The sequence below is a fragment of the Rhineura floridana genome, chromosome 2 (genome assembly GCF_030035675.1).
Source record: "Rhineura floridana isolate rRhiFlo1 chromosome 2, rRhiFlo1.hap2, whole genome shotgun sequence".
Taxonomy (NCBI): domain Eukaryota; kingdom Metazoa; phylum Chordata; class Lepidosauria; order Squamata; family Rhineuridae; genus Rhineura; species Rhineura floridana.
The window spans coordinates 119,811,469-119,831,522 of record NC_084481.1 but is presented as its reverse complement, the minus strand read 5'-3'; the positions used below and the strand labels follow the sequence as shown (position 1 = coordinate 119,831,522).

At 40.7% G+C, this 20,054-nt stretch overlaps 1 protein-coding gene across 3 annotated transcripts in view; it reads left to right on the top strand.

Annotated features, from left to right (window-relative positions):
* The window catches only part of LMO1 (LIM domain only 1), a 150,997-nt gene that overhangs the window by 56,571 nt on the left and 74,372 nt on the right, over positions 1-20,054 (top strand). The gene's annotated exons all lie outside the window — the stretch shown is intronic.

Below are 20,054 nucleotides of genomic sequence, written 5' to 3'. Positions count from 1 at the left end.
GTACCCTTCAGTAAATACAGAACCATTTATGTTTCTCTTGTTTTCTTCCAGTAGTAAAACTGAGCAAGGCGCTAGTCAAGCTGAGAAGAGACATGTTAGTCTGAACAGTCAAATGGCATAAGTTTTCCCAGGCAGCCTGAGCTACATCACATACTGTATGAGTCAGCCTGAAGCTTTCTAGAATTGTTGATAGCTAATTTTCCTCACCTGAATTAGGCTTTCAAGCACCAAAAGGCTCCAAGTTGCTTCTTTTCTTTAGAAAACTTTGAGTTGCACCAAAGCTGTAGCAAATTAGCCTTGAAAATACCCACTTACTGCAAGTTCGTTTTCTGTGTTCTGGAGAGTGAATGCATTTAAAAGTTTGAATCCAAAATTGATTTTGAAGTACCCTAATCTAAAATAACCCTGATGTTAGCAATGTGTCTAACTCCCACTAAACTCTAGCTTTCTGGTTCAGTGCATTGGCACACAGTTACCTGAGGCAGTGAAATTGAGACTTTCAGAGAGAATCAGAGTGTTTTAAAAAGATTGCAAGGTGCTTAGAATGCCTTATTTTATTAGTTTGTTAAGTCCAGCTCCCTTTAGCAGTCAAAAATCCAACAAATGCTAAAGGAACCTAACAGCCATGGAATAAGAGGATAGGCCCTCTTCAAGATATGTAATTGCCTTACTGTACAATCTACTACCTATGTCTACTCAGAAGTAAGTCCCACTGAATTCAGTGGAGCTTACTTCTAGGTAAGTGGCTATTGAATTGCAGCCTTAAAGATAGTAAGCGAGTCTTGAAAGAAATGGACATAAGAATTGCTTTGTTTGGGCAGACCAAAAGGCCCTTCTAGTCTCCAATTCTGTCTCCAGCTGTGTCTAGCCAAATATCAGGAGTGAGACACGGCTAGCACTTCAGATGTTGCTGAACTACAGCTGCCATAATTCCTGATCACTGGCCTTGCTGGCTGGGACTAATGGGAGCTGGAGTCCAGAAACATCTGGAGGGCAACAAATTCTGCATCCCTGCCATATGTTATGTCAAGCTCTCTAGCAGGACATGCCACATTCTCTAGATTGTCCTCAGCATCCAGTAGTATACTGTCTTTGATCCATGGAGGCTCTATCTGAATTGTTGTGGCTAATATCCAAATATTAACTGATACCTACTTAACTTGTCATCCACCCACACCTATCAGTGGCTATCATCAAACGTTATATAATAAATTATAGAAATGAATTGTGTTGTATAAAAATTTCCTTTTGTTGGGCCTGAATCTACACCCAGAGTCCATTTTCAACTGAAGAAAGCAAATAGGAGTAACCCCCCCCAAAAAAGATTTATATATGGACTGGTTTTCAGATGAAACCCAGTAGCATATGATGGCAAAAATCACATGTGGAACTTAAAGACCTGTAAAAGGAGCTCTATCCAAATTGGACAACTAGAATCGCAAAGAAGCTTTATGTATATGCTGATGAGGTATGAATTGGTTGAACCACTCGGGAAACAGATTTTGGAATCATAGACAGCTGACTGAACACATCAGCTCAGTGTGGAGCAGCAATGAAAAGGGCAATTTAGAATTGGGAATATTTAGGAAAAGGTGGGAAAATAAAACAGCAAGTATCATTTGTAACCTGCATGTTAAGTGCAAATTCACATTATATGGCCACATTTCCTTTGGCCCACAGTCAGATGATAGTTTTGAAAAGAAGGCTTTGAACATGAGCCCTAACATGAGCACACAGCACTTCTTTGGGTGCAAGACCACATTAAACACAGTTCCAGATCATCCCTGAACCCCCAAGAGTTGCTTTTAGAGGCTACTGCAATGGAAAGGAAGAGTCAGCAAGCAGAACTCTGATTACGTTTCTCTGAATCCAAGCCTATATACTGAGCTTCTCAGAATGCAGTAGAACTGAGGCTAAAGAACAAGGCTGAAGCTCAGTGGTAGATTACATGTTTTGCATGCAAATAGGCCCAAGTTTAATTCATAGTGTTTCCAGCTGGGACTAGGAAAGATTCCCTATTTGAAAACCCTGGTGAGCTGCTGCCAGTGAGTGTTGACAGTACCAAGCTAGGTGGGCCAATGGTCTGACTTGGTGTAAGTTTATGAACCAAAGGAGGAGGTCCCTCAATGAAACATTCAAAAAGGCCAAGTCACAGACCAAGGAAAAGCAAACTTAAATGCATCGTATAAAGATGTATGTACAGTAAATAAGGTCCAACAAGTACAATAACACAATGTTCAGAAAGAATGCAAAACAATACAGAGCTGAATGATAATGAATCAGTGGTGAAGCCTGTATGTGAACAGAACTGATACGCAGTCCATAAGCAGTATGAAGCAATAAAAAGATCAGTTTCTTTATGAGAGCAGACATGGCTGGTGCCAAAAGGCAGCCAGCTTGGGGCCTGGCCAAGGGCCCCTGTGGCCCAGATGAGCCCCTGAAAGGCCCCTCCTTGGGGTAGAAGGGTGGCACTCTAGTTCCATGGTCCGCTGCAGTGTCAGGTCCTGCAACCCAACCTTGCTGTGGATTGCGGAGCGGGAGCTCCCAGGCACCCCCCAATACAGACAGCACATACTTCAATAAGCCAACCTGCACACCACACCTACCTCTCCTTTCAGTGTGAATGCCAAGCGTGCTATGTGCACATGCCTGCCATCACCCAAGATGGTGGCGGGGGCTTCCTTAAGGGGCTAATGCCCCTGCTACCATTTTGGTTGATGGCAGGCATGCACACATGTCATTCACAAGACATGAGAAGTAGGTGGGGCATGCAGGTGGGCTTATTAGTCCTGCATTGCCTGCATGGGGGACTTTGGGCTATGGCACTGCAGGCCCAGGGTAGGCTGGTGCCCAAGGGTTTAGTCATGCCTGGCAGCAGCCCTGACATCAACTTAAAAGTTTTATAACAATAGAGTGAATGTTGGCAAATACTCCGGATTGCATATCCGTTTCAAGGCTTCATCAGAAGAACCTACTGACTTGGCATAAAGTGGCTACTTCTGCTCCTAAGAAGTTAATTCTTACTTGAATGTTAGCTGCAATTGCAGATGAAATGCTGCACTGATGCCACCTTCCTTGAGAAGCATAGGTAGCCCAGCTGACTGTTCTTGCTATTCAGTACAGGAAAACATCCCTGAAGTGCTAGGTTCCATCTTCCCATGCTTAGAAGCACTCTTGTAAACATACACTCTATTCCCCTGGTTTGAGGTGCATGTTAAAGCAACTAGAAGTTTGAAAGGTCCCTAAATTAATGGGAATTCCAAACAACAGATGTGTAAAAAACTGCTGTAATGATGATCCGTTACTGTGTGTTCGTCTCTGACTTCAGGGTAGTCTGTATGAGGATACTGAAAGCATTTTGTCTAAGGACTGTGTTTAAAACAGAAGGAGCCCTTGGGGCCAGCACTTTAAACATCCACAACCACTTTCAGAGCCTTTTCCTTTCCTTGTACTGGAGGGTGAGAGGTATATCTGCTTTTGTTAGGACAGAAAGATTTGGGGAGTGGCTAAATTTGGAGCACTTATGGGATTTAGCGGGTCTGCATGAAGCAGGCATGCCTTATGTAGCAGCCTATTACACTAAAAGTTCAACATAGGGATTTTTAGCCCAGGTTCTTACTTCATAAGGTATATTTTAAATTTTATTTTCTTCAAGGATTTCTATGCTGTCTTTCAAAGCACACAGTTTTTCTAAGGTGGTGTACTGTCAGTATAAAAACTTCTTAAAATCACACCAAAATCAAAAATATTACAACTAAAATTGCAGCATAAAACAATTCAGAACAGCAATCCAAAATACAGGCAGCTATATCACAAAGTTAAAAACAGTTTAAAACAAAGCAACAATTTAAAGTCCACCTCCCTTGATCAAAGGCAAATGAAATGAAATGGACATGAAGGCCCACCTAAACAAAAACAGGAAGGGAGCCAAATGTACCTCTTGTAGGAGGAAGTTCCACAGATATGCAGCCACCACTAAAAAGCCCCCGTCTCTTGTGCCCATCAGCTTGATCAGCAGATCTCAAGCACGGCCTCAGGGAGCAGATCTTAAAGCATGGGCAGGTTCATTGGGTGTAGGCAGTCCTTCAAGTAACATTGTCCCAAACCATTTAGGGATTTAAATGTCAATGCACAACACTTAAAATTGGGCTTGGAAGCAAATAGGCATGCAATGTAGCTAGGACAGAATTAGTATAATATTCTCTGAATGCTTAACCCCTACAAGCATCTGGACAACTTATTGTGGAATAACTGAAGCCGTATAGAGTGCATAACAATAGCCTAGTCTGGATGTAACCACAGCATGGATAACTGAGGCAAGGTCCACTGTATACCACATAATTTGTGTCCTGGTTTCCATCCCCACCCTCTTTAATTTTTCTCTGTCTGGAAGGGTTTCTTCCCCCCCTCCCTTCCCTACAACAGGACATGGTTAATCTTGGAGCTCATATTTGTGGGATCATGTGAAACTATCTTTTGAATTATTAATCTCCAAAAATGTTGACCACTTTAGGGAAGATGGGTCCTATCCATCAGTAACTCATCAAGTTGGTCAAACCAACTCTCATTCTCCAAGAGATGTCTAACCTCTTGCAGTTGGAAGCTTGGAATCCCTTTTTTTTTTGACCAAGAAAAGCTTGTGAGAATATGTGGCTACTGAACATCATAAATACAATTTGCGTAATTATCAATAATACATTATTTGATTTGACAGACATTATTTGATTTGACAGTCCAGATCTTGCAACTCTAATGATGGAATGTTGTTCTGCTGTAACTGTGTAAAGTCTGATCTTAGTCTAGCTGGTAAGCAAAGCCTATAAAAAATAGAACAGATTTAAAGAAGAGAAAAGATTTAATGCAGGACTGGATTCTAAATTGTCCTACTGCCAATACAGATTATTATACCACTTGTCTCCTGTTCATCTGAGTCTGATTTGGTTTTGTGACTTGATGCCTGTAAAGAATGAACTAAACAAGATATTATTCTGTCCTCAGTAAGTTTCACATTTTAAAAGGTGTTCATAATGCATTCCATCATGCATTCAAAAGTTCCACATAAGGTATAAGGGCAAACTTCTGGAACTGTTCATGACAAGTTAAACTGGAAGGTTAAAGAAAGGATTGTGTCAAACACTTGACTTGACTTGACTTGACCACAGCGGACAAAGAAAGAATGAGAGTGAAGAAAAAAAGGGGTGGGGAGGCCAGGAGAATGGCCACATAGAGGATGGGGAAAGGGAGGACAGGTTTATATAGATAAAAAGTTTTTTTTTTTTAAGATAAAATTCAAAGCAAGCCCATATTGTAGGTTGGGCTTAAAAATCAGTCCATCAGGATGGATGACGTCCACAAGAGGCTAATGACAGATTCTCACATGAATTTGATCAGAATTAGGCCCACAGTTTTTGTGAACTGGTCTTTGGTTCTAAAGTCTTCATTAAATTTGGACTCTTGATTCAATAGTACTGCACTAAAATGGGGGGAAAGTAAAGCATGTCTAAGACCTCCCCATCTTGAAATGGCATACAGACCAGTGGTTCCAAACTTTTTTCCCCACCGACTGCTTGAAAATTGCTCAGGGTTGTGGTTATCGATTTTCTGCCTGTTGTAGCAATTAATCCAATGAAGCTGAATGGACAGACAAAGTATTTCTTCATGCAGCACTTAGTTAAACTGTGGTATTCGCTCCAGCAAGAGATAGTGATGGCCACCAACTTAAATGGCTTTAAAAGAGGATTAGACAAATTCATGGAGGATTCGAGTATTAATGACTACTAATCATGACGGCTATGATCTGCCTCCATAGTCAGAAGTAGTATGTTTCTGAATACCAGTTGCTGGAAGAGGGGAGAGTACTCCTTTGGGCATCTGGTGCCACTGTGTGAACAAGATGCTAGACTAGATAGGCAGAGCTGGCGCCAGGCATGCTGGGGCCCTTGGGCACCAACCTGCCCTGGGCACTGGCACATGCATGCATGCACACACGCACCACCTACCTCACCCTGGAGGGCCCCTCCTTAGGATGGGTAGGTAGCGCTCCCTCTGTGATCCACGCTGCGCATTGCGGGAAGGAGCTCCCAGGCAGTCCTCCACTACTGCGCAGGCCCGTGATGGCCGCCTGCAACATGATCCACCTACCTCTCCCTTGAAGTAAATGCTGGTCACCAGGGCTAGTGCCAGGCATACCAGGGCTTGTTGCGCTGCGGGCGCAAGCCTGCCATCAACTAAAATGGCAGCTGAGGTTTTCCTAAGAGCCTGATGCCTCTGCCGCCATCTTGGTTGATGGCATGCATGCATGCTATGCTCATGCACGCCCATGCCTGCCATCAACCAAGATGGCAGTAGGGGCATTAGCCCCTTAAAGAAGTCTCTGCCGCAATCTTGGTTGATGGCAGCCCTGTGCACATAGTGCGCACAACAGCAGGAGACAGGAGAGAGGGTTAGGTGGACCGAGCAAGTGGACGGGTAGGTGGCCTGGAAGCTCCCTCCCTGCGATCTGTGGCAGGGGAGCACTACTCTCCCACCCTGTGGGTTATGGGGCCCTCGGCCAGGACCTGACCTGGCCGCCCTTTGGTGCCAGCCCTGTAGATAGGCCACTGTCCTGATCCAGCAGGCTCTTCTGATGTCCTTAATGCACTCTACTAGATGCTGTATGGTTTTTAATTGAATTTTGTTGCTTATTTTATTTCTTACTTTATATGTATTGCATTACAATTTGAATTCCATAGAATTCACATTAATACAATAAAACACAATATATGAAATGAAAGAAGCAATGAAAATGCAATTAAAATCAATATGTATATTTAATGTGATGGTTGTGCCTGTTATGTTAAATGTCTTAATTCTAGCCTCCCATTAACTTTGTCAGATACAAGACGTGAAAGAATGGCAATAACTTATTGATCAGTTTGTCAGGTACAATAAAAAGCCACAGCAACTGTCATGGACAGACTTACTGGAAAAGGGCGTTTGACTGTACTGTTATTCCTTTGTGTTTCAAGGGCCTCCTCCCTCCATCACTTCCAGTCCATCCTACTCATCTTGCAGGTGGACCGCCATGCTCTACGAACAATGCAGCAGTCACTGTGCTGGCCATTCACAGTTGCTGTTCCTGGCTTTCTTTAGACACACCACAGACCACCTGAATGAAGCTCGTGGACCAATCGTGGCCTGCAGAGTACAGTGTGGGAACCCCTAGTTTAGACTATGCCAACTTAATTGTAGCTCTCATCAAATGTAGCTTATAGTGGGAGTGTAGAGATCCCGGAGCGGTGACTTGTTCTTTGTTCAGCATGGGACAGTTGATCACTGAGTCAGTTTAGGCTCTGCTCTGCTATTAACCTACATCAGAAGTAATGGTAGAAAATGAATAAATATGTGTTAGTTATTATTTATTTTATTTTATCACATTTATATTCCACCTTCCTTCCAACATGGAGCCCAGGAAAGTATATATGTTGTTGCAAGGTGGTCACCCATCCAAACACTGAACCTCCTTAAGTTTAAAAAGATGGTAGCCTCAGGTGCTGTCAGACCACACCTATATTGTTTCTATTGGTTTTTCATTTGGCTGAATGGTATATTGGTTTTTCATTTGGCAGACACTCTGAATGCTTATATTACTATTTGTGCTGTGCTACTTCAAAAGCCATCTTTGGGAATGTTACACTTTCCGCATATAAAGTTCAGGAGAATTGGTCGCTGTTTTTGTTAGTATACCTTGACTTTAAAACAAAATTACGACTCCTGTATTTGCTACATCAAACTATCTTCATATGGAGCCTTGGAATCTCTGCCAGGATGGCACAATTTACTTACACAATAGAGAAATGTGCCACTTTTGCTATTTAGTCTTCTGAGTAGAAAATGACTTTACTCTCTAACCTTTAGGTTGTTCTCCACCGCTTTCCCTCTACAAAATTCTAGCCTGCTTTATTTTTGAGTCTGCAAACTGATTATATATTGTAAAAGATCAGTGTTTTCATGGGTGAATAGTAATTACCAAGTAATGGCTTAAAACATTTCCTGAAGGAACATAAAGCTGTTTTTTAAAAGTCAAGAGTACATTAAAAGGATTACTGTGCAGATTTGATTTTTAGATAACACTAAAATGGATCCCAAATGGACTTATGAAAAAGGATGTTATCTCTTTAATGGAAAGTGCATGGTCTGACAGCTCAGCATGCAAATGGTCTGTAGTTATTCCTGCAAAGAACTGGGTGGGGTTTTTTGGGGGGGGGTTGTTCTTTCAACTGAAGAGGAAAAGTTTTTTTAAAAATTTCTTCCAAGTTTTAATAGAATATGTTTTAGTTCTACTGTTAGTTGTAAAGGTATAAACAGGATAAATATGAAGAGAAACAGCATCTTTTTGAATCATTGGAGGACTGTATTTTATGACCTACATTTCATGATAGCAGTTGCATGAATTGAATAAACTAGAAAGTCCATTAATACAGACTTAAAATGAGTTGTCATTCATCTTTTTTGACACCGAGAAAGTGTATATGACTCTGCAGCCATTAGATATTGTTAGCGACACATACTAAAGAGCTGGATTTTAAAAAAATTCAGATCCGTGTAAGTCTCTAGCCCTCTCCAGAAGATACAAAGCCATGTGTGCTGGCCCCACGCCTTCCACCCTGATCTTGTCACTTTGAGCGGCCAAGTCTGAACACACATGCCCAGTTGTGTGAAGTCCCCAGTTGTGGGGGAGCTTATAAGCAAGTTCAAGTGAGCAAAGGTACAACTCACCTTGGTCAGAGGTGGAGAGGGCAGGACCAATTCCCATTCTGCCAATGCATTTACAATTTTTATACTTCTGAAGAGAATAGTTGGATTTTAGAGAATAATATTTTAAGGCTCTCTTTTCCATCCTGAGATTGTATGTCAAGTAATTCAGAAATAGTGTGCAAAATCATGCAATTGCGTAGATTTCTTCAAAACGTATTTCACATTTCCTATTATTTCAACATGAGTTCACCACCATGACAGCTTTACCACAGTGGTCCCACACATTGGTAACCTCAGGACTTGGTTACTATAACACACTTTTTGTGGGGCTGCCCTTGTATCTGGTCCAAAGGCTTCAACTAGTGCAGAATTCAGTGGCCAATCACAGGAACTGATTACTGGCAACAAGTCACTTCACTGCTGAGAGCTGCACTGGTTACTGATTTGCTACCAGATTCAAGGTACTTGTGCTAATTCACAAAGCCCTAAACATTTTGGGCCCGAAGTACCTTAAGAACTGTCTGATTTCTTATGTTCCACCTCGGTCCCTGAGATCTTCCAATGGAGCACTCCTGGTGGTTCCCCATGCCCCTGAGATTCAGTTCGCCTTCACCAGGGACAGAGCCTTTAGTGTGCCCTGTGGAACTCCCTACCAATAGAGATTCACAGGAACCATCTCTTCTTTCAGATGTCTCTTGAAAACTATATTGTTAGACAGGCTTTGCCATTTGAATTGTCTCTTTTTAACCAATATGTATTTATTGATGTTTGATTGGTGTTTTTAATAATATTTTTATGGTCGTTTTTACTGATTTTATTTTTATATATTTATTCTGCCTTGATACAGTCTTATGAAAGTGCAGATTATAAATAAATAAATAAATAAATAAAATATCTCTTTCCAAACCCATATTGTCACCTGCAACAATGAAAGCTTAATAGTGGTCTTGACTTGGGTTTCACAAAAAAACACCCCAAACTTAAGACAGTAATGTGGTGGCGACTTGAAGATACGGTGCCATCTACTGTTTCATAGATTTGTACTTCAGTTCATCTTACTCATGCCCTCTAATTATTTTGGGCTCCAAACGTCTTCAGAGATGTCTGTGGTCCTGTAAAAGCTTTAGGCTGGAGAGTTGTCATTTGCCTGCATTAGAGCTCCTGTGACAGACTGTTTTAATCTTTGTACACAGAAGAGAACATCAGATGGCCATTTGGCAGTGGATGCTGAAATTCTATTAAGGTTGTCAGAAGACAGAGCTGATACATTCTGTGTGTGTGTTGCAGGATGGAAGAAAAATAAAAATATGGCTTTCTTGCAATGATAGACCTTTTTTCATATGTGTTAAAAAAAATAAAAGAAATAAGGTACCTGGAAAGAAAAGTTTTTTTAAAAAACAACAACCCCGCAGAGATCAGCTGAAGAATATCCAAAGACATCATAAAAGTCTAACACCAAAAGCTATCAACATTATAATGAAGAGAAGACAATCAGAAGTATTGTTGTATATCATAATAGATGCATATGATCAAATGAGGCTCATAACTCCTTAAATATCATTACAAATATGATTGTCATGAGATCAAGTTCAGAATCAATGATGGTCATGATTATCAAATTCTGTTCCTCTTTCAGCAGGATCTAGGCCATCCAATATCTCTTATGGATATACAGAGTAACTCAGCGGACTGACCTGCGTGTCCTGGTGTGTGTGTTTACCTAAGAAGCAAACTTTTTACCCTGCATTTAAATCACTGAGACTTAAGACTTAGTAAAATAAGAAAAAGCTACTTTATTTATAGAAATACATAGCAAATAGGAAAGGCATACTTAGTTCTAACTAACTAAGTTGGAGGCACAATGCCCAGACTTTGGTATTGTTCTCATGGTTCAGGAGAGAGAACAAAGACAGAGATGTCTCCTTGGACAGTTGAAGAAGGACAAAGGAAGGAGGGGCAGGTCAGCTTCCTTGAGCATATCAATTTACAATGGAAGGAAGTTAGGTAGAGAAGAGCACAGGTAAAGGTAGCTAAGCCTAGCCAGCTGGAGAACCTTAATTCTATCTTCCTTCTGGAATACAAACAAAAGAATCCAAACAAGAGTTGCTCTTGCCCCACTTCCAACACCCCTTCTCAATGAGTGTTTGGTTCAGCAAACAAGGTTGATCTTGTCTCACAGCTTGCAGTATCTAACTTTGCCCAATGCCTTTGTCAGAGTGTCTGCAGTCATGTCTTCTGTTGGATAATACTCCATCTTGAGTAGTCCTCTGTGGTAGATCTCTCTAATGAAATGGTGCTTCACGTCTATGTGCTTTGTTTGTGAACTCACTCCTTCTGACTCCACAAGTCTGATGCATCCTTGGTTGTCTTCATGCATCACAACAGGCCCAGGTATAGAGATGCCTAATTCTTTGAACTGTTCAAGTAGCCGTAACAACTGTCTGCTTGCTTCAGAAGCTGACACATACTCTGCTTCTGTGGAAGAGTGCTACAGTTTCTTGTTTCTTACTTACCCAGCTGATCACTGTATCTCCATAGTAGAAGATGTTTCCACTGCTGGATTTTCAACCTGTAGTATCTTCAGCCCAATTAGTATCTGCATATCCTTCTAGTCTGGGATCTTGAATAGCCACTAAGTTCAGTTTCATGGTTGCAGTGACCTTCAGATATCTTGATTGCTTCCCAGTTCTTCTTGGTTAGAGAGCTGGTTTTTCTGCACAGGTATCCCACTGCGCCTGCGTCCACATCTGGCCTGGTAACAGTGCTGATATACAGAAGTTTCCTGATGGCTTGTCTATAGGTCTCATGGTCTTCCCATGGTTGTTTACTGTAGTCTGGTTTCAGGTATCCTACTTCCATTGGAGTAGGTTCTGGATGTGCATCCTTCCCTGGAAGGGAAGGACTCTGCAGAAGGTCTTGGATCTTTTGTCTTTGACTCAACAAGAAGGATCCATCTTCTTTTCTTTCAATTTGTATTCCAAGCTAGTGACATCACCTAGGCACTTCATTTCAACCTCCTTGTTGAGATGATTCACTAGTTGTTGCTTGTCCAGTAGGTCTTGATAAACCAACAGTAGATCATCCATGTAAATCAGTAGGTAAGTCCATCTGTTGTTCCTGAATCTGCTGTGCAGGCATGGCTCTGCTATGCCTTGTACAAAGCCTTCTTTCAAGAGCATTTTGCTCAGTTTCTCATTCCAAGCTCTGGCAGCCTGTTTAAGTCCATAGATGGATTTTTTAAGTTTATACGCTAGGGTTTCTTTTCCTGGAACTTCAGCCCCTGGTGGTTGTTGAATGTAGATTTCCTCTTCTATTTCTCCATGAAAGAATGTTGTTTTTATATCTATGTGCTCCACCTGCATTTTCTTGTTAGCAGCAACACTCAGAAGCGTTCTGATGGTCGTGTGTTTGACCACAGGAGCAAATGTTTGATCATAGTCTTGTCCATACTTTTGAGAGTATCCTTTGGCTACTAGTCTTGCCCTGAATCTCTCAATGTATCCACTTGTAGCTTACAGGTTTTCTTCCTTGAAGGAGCTTGGTCAGTGTCTAAGTTTGATTCTTGTGTAGAGCTTCCAGCTCTTCCTTGGCTGGCTGCCTCCACCTCTCAGCTTCAGCTTTGGGTAAAACTTCAATCTATTTCCAGGTCTGTGGCTCTGAAAATCCGTCTCTCATTGGGTAAGGAAGCCTTTCTGGTGGTACACCTTTGTTGGTGCATTCAGAGTGTCTGGGTGCTGATGCTTCAGCTGCCCCTTCTCAGATGCCTCTTCTGGCTCAGACTCCTTGCTTTCCTCTGCTGGTATATTATTGTGTTCCCTTCTGTTGTGGAAGAATAGCTCAGTTTCTTCTTCCATTTCACTGTCATCTGTTTGGTGTGGTGCCCCTTCTGGTTGCTGTGTGCACTTTCCTTCATCAAAGTGGACAGCTCTATATACTCCAGCTTTGCCTGTTTTATGATCTATCCCTTCTGCATTGAAGAATATCCAATGAATACTTCTTCCTTGGCAGAGTTGTCAAATTTTGACCTCTTTTGTTTCGGGATGTGCACAAAGGCCTTGCACCTGAACACACAAAGGTAAGACACACTTGGTGTGCACCCATTCCATAACTCAAAAGGTGTCTTGTTGTTTTCAGCTGCCCGCAGTCAGTTCTGCAGGTAGGTGACAGTCACTGCTGCTTCCCCCCAGTATTTCTGTGGTAACTGTGCATCTTCCAACAAGGAATGAATCATCTGTCCAAGAGTCCAGTTTATGAGATCCATGAACCCATTTTATTCTGGAGTATAAACAACAGTAGTCTGGTGCTCTGTGCCTTCCTCATGTAGAAAGTATTGCATAGCCCTGGACACAAATTCTCCTGCATTGTTGGAACTTATAATATGTGGCTTCCTGCAAAATTTGTTGGATACAATTCCAATATAGTCCTTCAATTTTTGAAGTATTGACTTTTCTCTCTCAGTAGGTACATTGTAGTATACCTCGAGTAATCATCTATGAAAGTAAGCATGAAAAAACTTCTGCCCTATGATGGCATTCTAATGGGTTCACAAAGGTCTGTGTGAATTAACCGTAGAGGTTTTGTAGTTTTCATTTTTCGTAGGAAATTTTTGTTTCACAATTTTTGTCTTTATACAACATCCACATTTTTCTATGGATTTAAATTGTCCAATTTTAATGCCTCTAGCCAATTTTTCTTTCTCCAGAGCACTGATTCTGGCTAAGCTGGCATGTCCCATTATTCTATGCCAAACATGTACACATCTAGAATCACAGTTTTCTTTGGCTGTTTTTGCATGTGTAGTTTCAAAATATTCCAAATGCAAAAGTCCATTTTCAATTTTGCAGTACAACGCACTTCTTCTTGGTCTAAAACCCGACAAATGTTGTCATATAAATGAAGTTCACCTCCAAGTTCCATTATTTTTGTGACACTTATTAAATTATCTTTGAAAGCTGAAACAAATAGGCAGTTTTTCAGTTCAAGTTCACTGACTCCCTTTGGCATTTTGCAAAGTAGTTCCACAGTGCCTATTCCTTACGAACAGAAAACGTCTCCTGCTGCTGTAATTACATTCTGTGTATGGGGGCTAAAATTCTTTAAAAGATTTTGTGTTGTTGCCCCAGTGTCAATTAAAAATATGGTTTTATAATCATCATTCTTTCCATCAGATACATGGTAATTGGAATGCTTCACTTTAGTTGGCTATTTGTTTTCTTTTAAGCTTGTTTCTCTTTAAAATCAGCTCTTTCTCTTCTCTCCTCTCCCTTCTAGTACAATCTTTTTGAAGGTGATTAGGAGATTTGCATTTGAAGCAATTATTTATTTGTTTATCTGTGCCCTGCTGTGGCTTCGGGGCATGACTCATCTCTCCATCCTGCCTCTATTTTCTGTTTCTGCCCACAGTAAAATTTTCTTTTTCAGACAGAGCTTGTTCCTGTTGTTCTTTATTATCCTGATCTTTAAGATATGCCATCATCTGATCCAGGTTCTGATTTGATTGTTCTCGTATGCAAGCCATGATACAATGATGTTCATTTACAGAGGTGAGTTGCTTTCTGCAAATCCTTATCTAAAGATTTCCCACAACTTTCTAGTTCTCAGAGCAGACTTGTAAATATGTTCAGATGTTCACTGAGACTCTGTGTGTAAGATTGTCTCAGCAAATACAGTGACTTATAGAGAAACATCACATGATTTTTAGATTTTCTCTGATACACTTTCTCAAGCTTTCCCCATATTTCCTTAGCATTTTTACAGCCCATGCAAACATTTAGTGCATCATCTGATAAAGCAGAAATAAGCAGAGACTTAACCTTGGCTTGCTTGCACTTCCAGGATCCAATGGCTGCTTGATCTGCTGCTGAGGGTTCAATATCAGTTAGGACTCCGTGCAAATCCTCCCCTTCCATCATTCGAAGACTCCAAATTGCATAATTTTATTTCTCCATCCTTGGGACTCTTGTCTTAAGTGTTGATTCTTCAGCCGATTTCCTATCTTTTGTTCTGCTTTTCTTTCTCTAACCTAAAGTCTCCTTTTGATCTCTTTTGTAAATCACAAGCAGCTCTTTAGCTTTCAGGCACAACTCACAGTTTTTTTAGCTTACTGGGTGACATAACCCTTTGTTATTGATATGCAGAGTAACTCAGCTGTCTGAGTTCTGTGTGCCAGTGTGTGTATTTACATAAGAAGCAGACTTTTTACCCTGCTTGTGGTGTAGTGGTTAAGGTGTTGGACTACGACCTGGGAGACCAGGGTTCGAATCCCCACATAGCCATGAAGCGCACTGGGTGACCTTGGGCCAGTCACTGCCTCTCAGCCTCATGAAAACCCTATTCATAGTGTCGCCATAAGTCGGAATTGACTTGAAGGCAGTACACACATTTTAAATCACTGAGACCTGAGACTTAGTAAAATAAGAAAAAGCTTCTTTAATTTTTATAGAAATACATAGTAGATAGGAAAGGCGTACTTAGTTCTAACTAACTAAGTTGGAGGCGCAATGCCCAGACTTTGTTATTGTCCTCATGGTTCAGGAGAGAGAACAAAGACAGAGATGTCTCCTCTCTCCTCGAACAGTTGAAGAAGAAGACAAAGGAAGGAGGGGCAGATAAGCTTCCCTGAGCATATCAGTTTACAATGGAAGAAAGTTAGGTAGAGAAGAGCACAGGTAAAGGTAGGTAAGCCTAGCCTGCTGGAGGACCTCAATTCTATCTTCCTTCTGGAATCCAAAACAAAAGAATCCAAACAAGAGTTGCTCTTGCTCCACTTCCAACAATATCTGTTTCAGCACTTGCCTTATTCATGCAACTTCATATGAATGGCTGCCTAGTGTCAGCACTAGGGAATAATCCTTCTTCTAAACGCAAGCTTAGTTAAGATGGGGCCACAATCTTTTTATGGGGTGGAACTAGACTTAGTCATGCATAGAGTAATATCCATCCCAATATTAGATATCTCTGTCTTCGAATATTCATCTGGGGACCTATAGCATTGCTTGCAATAACAGTAAAACACAAATACAAAGCCCTACATTCCAGTATTCTGATTTAGGAAAGACTCTGTGACCTTAATTCTCTTTACTCATGGAAACTGTTACGATCAATTTTATTCTATTGCTGTTCTCCCCAAATCCATAACTGACCAAAGTAATGCTTTCCAGGATTTTCTAATAAAAAAAACCCACTCCTTTTTCTTGTTGGGGAAACTGGTTCCATAGTAACAACAGATTAGGATGGTGTGTTACCAGTTGCTAATCAAAATTGTCATATGAAGCTATCTTCGTGCTGAATCAGAACTCATCCATCCCTGGTCCAGTCTATTGTAGTGGAGGGCTGTCCATGTTATCCAGCAGGGACGTTTCCTAGCCCTTCTACCGGAAATCCTTTTAACTGGCAATGGCAAGGATTGAGTCTGGCTCTTCTGCATGCATAATATATGTAATGTAATGTATAGTTTATTTATATACCACTTTTTGGCCAAAAGGCCCCCAAAGTGGTGAACAACATATTAAAACATATTGCAAAAAAAATACATAAGAAATAACCAGTAAAAAAATACAATAAAAATACAATGCAACAACAATGCTTAGTATATGTTTATCACTGAAATATGGCCCATCTCATAAGGAACTGTTCACAATGCCCCCCAATGAGTTCCTTTGAAAGTCAGAGTGAACATGGCACATGTTTTTATGCAAATTCTTGCAGGAAGCTGGCATTAAACCTTGATCCGGATTTGACTGGACATGTGATTCACATAGTACATACCTTGTTACTTGATAGACAAAGATCACAGATCACCTCTTTGATTCAAATATTGAGGCACATAATCACAATTTTTGATAATTTACTCCTTCTTAATTTCTGCACTAGCCAATGTGTTGCTAAAATATTCCAAAAACATGTGAAGATTAAGAGAATTTCGCCTATAGACTGGACTATAATATTGCATTATTATTGTTGTTGTTGTTATTGTTGTTGTTGTTGTTGTTGTTATTACCACCAGAAGATGAGTGCATACTTCTGTTTGTGCAGTGAGTAGAGTCTGACATTTTATAATCAGTGGAGACAACTTTAAAATGCTGCTTGTTTATTGAGTTGACCAAAGTTAATGAGATTACTTTGCCACTCATTTAATTTTGCCAGACTCCTAGATGCCAGTCTTTTACTGGAATGAGGTGGTACAGCTATAAATGCTGGAATTAAACCTTTTGAAAGCTTGTGCTCTCAAATGCCATGCTGTGTCTTCCCCATCTCTGACCTCAAACCATAAATCACTTTAAAGATGCAACTGTTGTAGAGTCTGAGTCCATTTTTAGGTATGTTTCCTGGTGCTTTTTAACTCACATGAGCAGAACCTGTGAAGAATGTGACTTAAGACTGCTTTACATTTCAAAATGTCAACAATAACAGATTAGCAGTCAGGTTATTTCAAGTGGAAGGAAGAAAGATTTCCTAGGAATTAAATATGAGTTCTTATTGATGTCTCCTCAAGTATGCCATAAAAAGGTGCAAGAAAATTAGCAAACCACTCACCAGAGAAATTTGGGCATAGATCCACCAAAGCACATATGGTGCTCTGCATAAACAATTCAAAAATCCCCCTTCTAGCCAAAATTTCAAACACTGAAAGTACATTGAACGCACTGAAAAAGTGTTAAGGACCTTTTGGGAAGCAGTTTCAAATGTTCATGAGTAACTGCAGTTGGGGGCAGGGGAGGACAGAATAGGAGGAATCCCAGGTATGTATGTGAAAGCATTGTGCTCCACATGCTGAAAGGGGTTTTGATTCATGGCAATAACTGGAACTCTTATGATGTTATTCTCTCTTAATAAATAGAATGCCAGTGAGGTAGTAGATGTAATTCTGGTTTTTGATTTATTTATTTTTTCACTACTGAACTTGGATGCTTTATAAATAGAAGAAAATTATATTGTCTAAGTTGAGGGGATGCATATGATATATTAATGCTGCATAGGAAAAAAAGAGTTGGAACTTAGTGCAAGCATCTATGCCGAGATTTGCACACTGCCACTTCCAGATCTCTTTGACTGAGTGTCAGTAAGAATGTACTCACTGTACACATTGGACATATTATTATATAAAGTGCTTAGGCTAGATGGTGGAACTCCTTTAGAAATAGAGAGCAAATTAGGGGAGCATTCCAAAGTAGTTGTAGTGAAGAACACAGAAACATACCCAGCAAACCAGGGGGAGGGGAGGACTCCAGAAGTCTTTTCGCTGTGAAGGTGAGAGCAAGATACCCCCAAGGCATTTGGATTCTCACACATGGCTGTGCCTTTGGTGGGGATTGTGGTTATGTTCCTCACATCTGCACATTGCACATTGAAAACATGCTGTTTTGATTATGTAGCAATTAAGTTAAACCTTTACTTTCTCAGTAATTAGTGATTAAAGGAGTGGTGAGAATATTCTCACTGAAATAAGAAAAGAAATGTTCGAGTTCAGCTAGAATTATTGTGCAGCTGTAAGGTTGGGTCGCAATCCTTGAAAGTGTGGTTTTGTTCTGTTTTACTTGGTTCTTCATTTCCAAAATCTTTCCTACCCACAACTGTGAAATGTCATTCCAAAATATGTAATTCAAAACTCATGCCTGAGCTGAAGCTCAAAATGGATTTCCTTCTACTTTTCTAAATAAGTAAGTACATAAATATTGCTCTTCAGTGTTCCCATTTGCAATCTATTAAGTTCCATGTGTTTAATTCAATGGAGTTTGTCTATACTGGAACACAGCCATTTCAAATATGTAAGAATTGCAGAATTTGAAAGTTGCATAACTTTTTTCTTCCCATTTCAGTTTAAGCACTACATTTTTAAATAGTCTTTTATTTTCTTTACAAGATCTTCTAAAGAATTACCTAGCAAGCCCACGCTTTTGTGCAGTGAACTGTGTGATGAGATATGGGTGGTAAAGCACACTAAAAGTGCTCTAGAAATGACAAGTAATAATTATTGTCTCTATCTTGGAAGCCACAATGGATGAAGCATTTGCTCCCTGATTTTAGGGAGGGGGGAGGAATTGTAAGATAGATTTGAGTAAAAGAAGCTATTAGGATTCACATGAGTATTTTTGAGTGGAAATCTTTCAAACTAAGTTGCAGCCAGAAAGAGTTAACGCCATCTGCCCAAAAGCATTGTGTAAAACACACACAATGTTGGGGAAATAAGCCAATTATGTGTGCTTCACAGGAGGTGGGGGACTGACCTTTGTGTATAATTAGTTCTTTTATTTAAAGCAAAGATTTTGAATAGAATAACTAATTAGCTGTCATAACTGGCAAATTGAAGATTTTGGCTGGATCCCCTTATGGGATGTGGGAGGAATTCTTTCCCACACAGTACATTCACATGCTTTCCTAATTAGGCTTGCTTTTAGTTCTGTGGTGTGGTAATGAGGAATCCAGTTTGCTGCACTTAATAGAGCCCCTTCTGACAAGCCATAAAATACAGGTGGAATTAAACTGCCTTCAGCTACTGTTACTTTAATGTGAAACTTCTCCACTTCCCTCCCCCGTTTTAAAATCTACATAGATTGTGAGGCTCAGGTTATTGAGACCGAAGGAGATCACTGCGATCTTGACAGTGGACTCAGCTCTGGACTCGTTTCTATAAAGCACAAGAAGGCAGGGAAGCCTCGAGGCGCATTTCATTAGCCAGCAGCCCCACATTACTCTTTCAGACCAATTAACCTTTAGAGTTGCATTAAAGAAATTAGATGGTGAATTTCCATGCTTTCAGATAGGAGCAGGAAACCTCTTCCAGAGCAGATGACACCAGGGTGTTTGTGCTGATGTCTGTGGATCTACAGGGCGGTGCAGTACAGACAAGCCCTTTTCCCCACATCTGCTGCTCTAAGTCTTGTGAAAGTTTTGGGCCTCTTGTTAAAGAAGGAGCATGCCTGTCTTTTCAAGGCCACCTCCTTGATACCCATAAACATGAATTTAAAATGAATTTGGAGAGGAGAGGAAGCATGAAGTTGGGCACCAGTGGCATGGCGCAAGCAAAGCACTCTTGCCATGAAAGGCTTGGCCTGTTTAAAGCTACTTTGGCTTTCTTTGAATCATGGTAAAGTCTAGCTTACCCAGTGCAATAACAGCCTGTTTAGACCAGAGCTTGGAAAAGTTACTTTTTAAAACTACAACTCCCATCAGCCCCAGCCAGCATGGCCACTGGATTGGACTGATGGGAGTTGTAGTTCAAAAAAGTAACTTTTCCAAGCTCTGGTTTAGACACCCTCATGAATTTCAATATGACCAGAGGTAGTGTCTATAATTTTTTAACGTACCCTGGAGCCGTG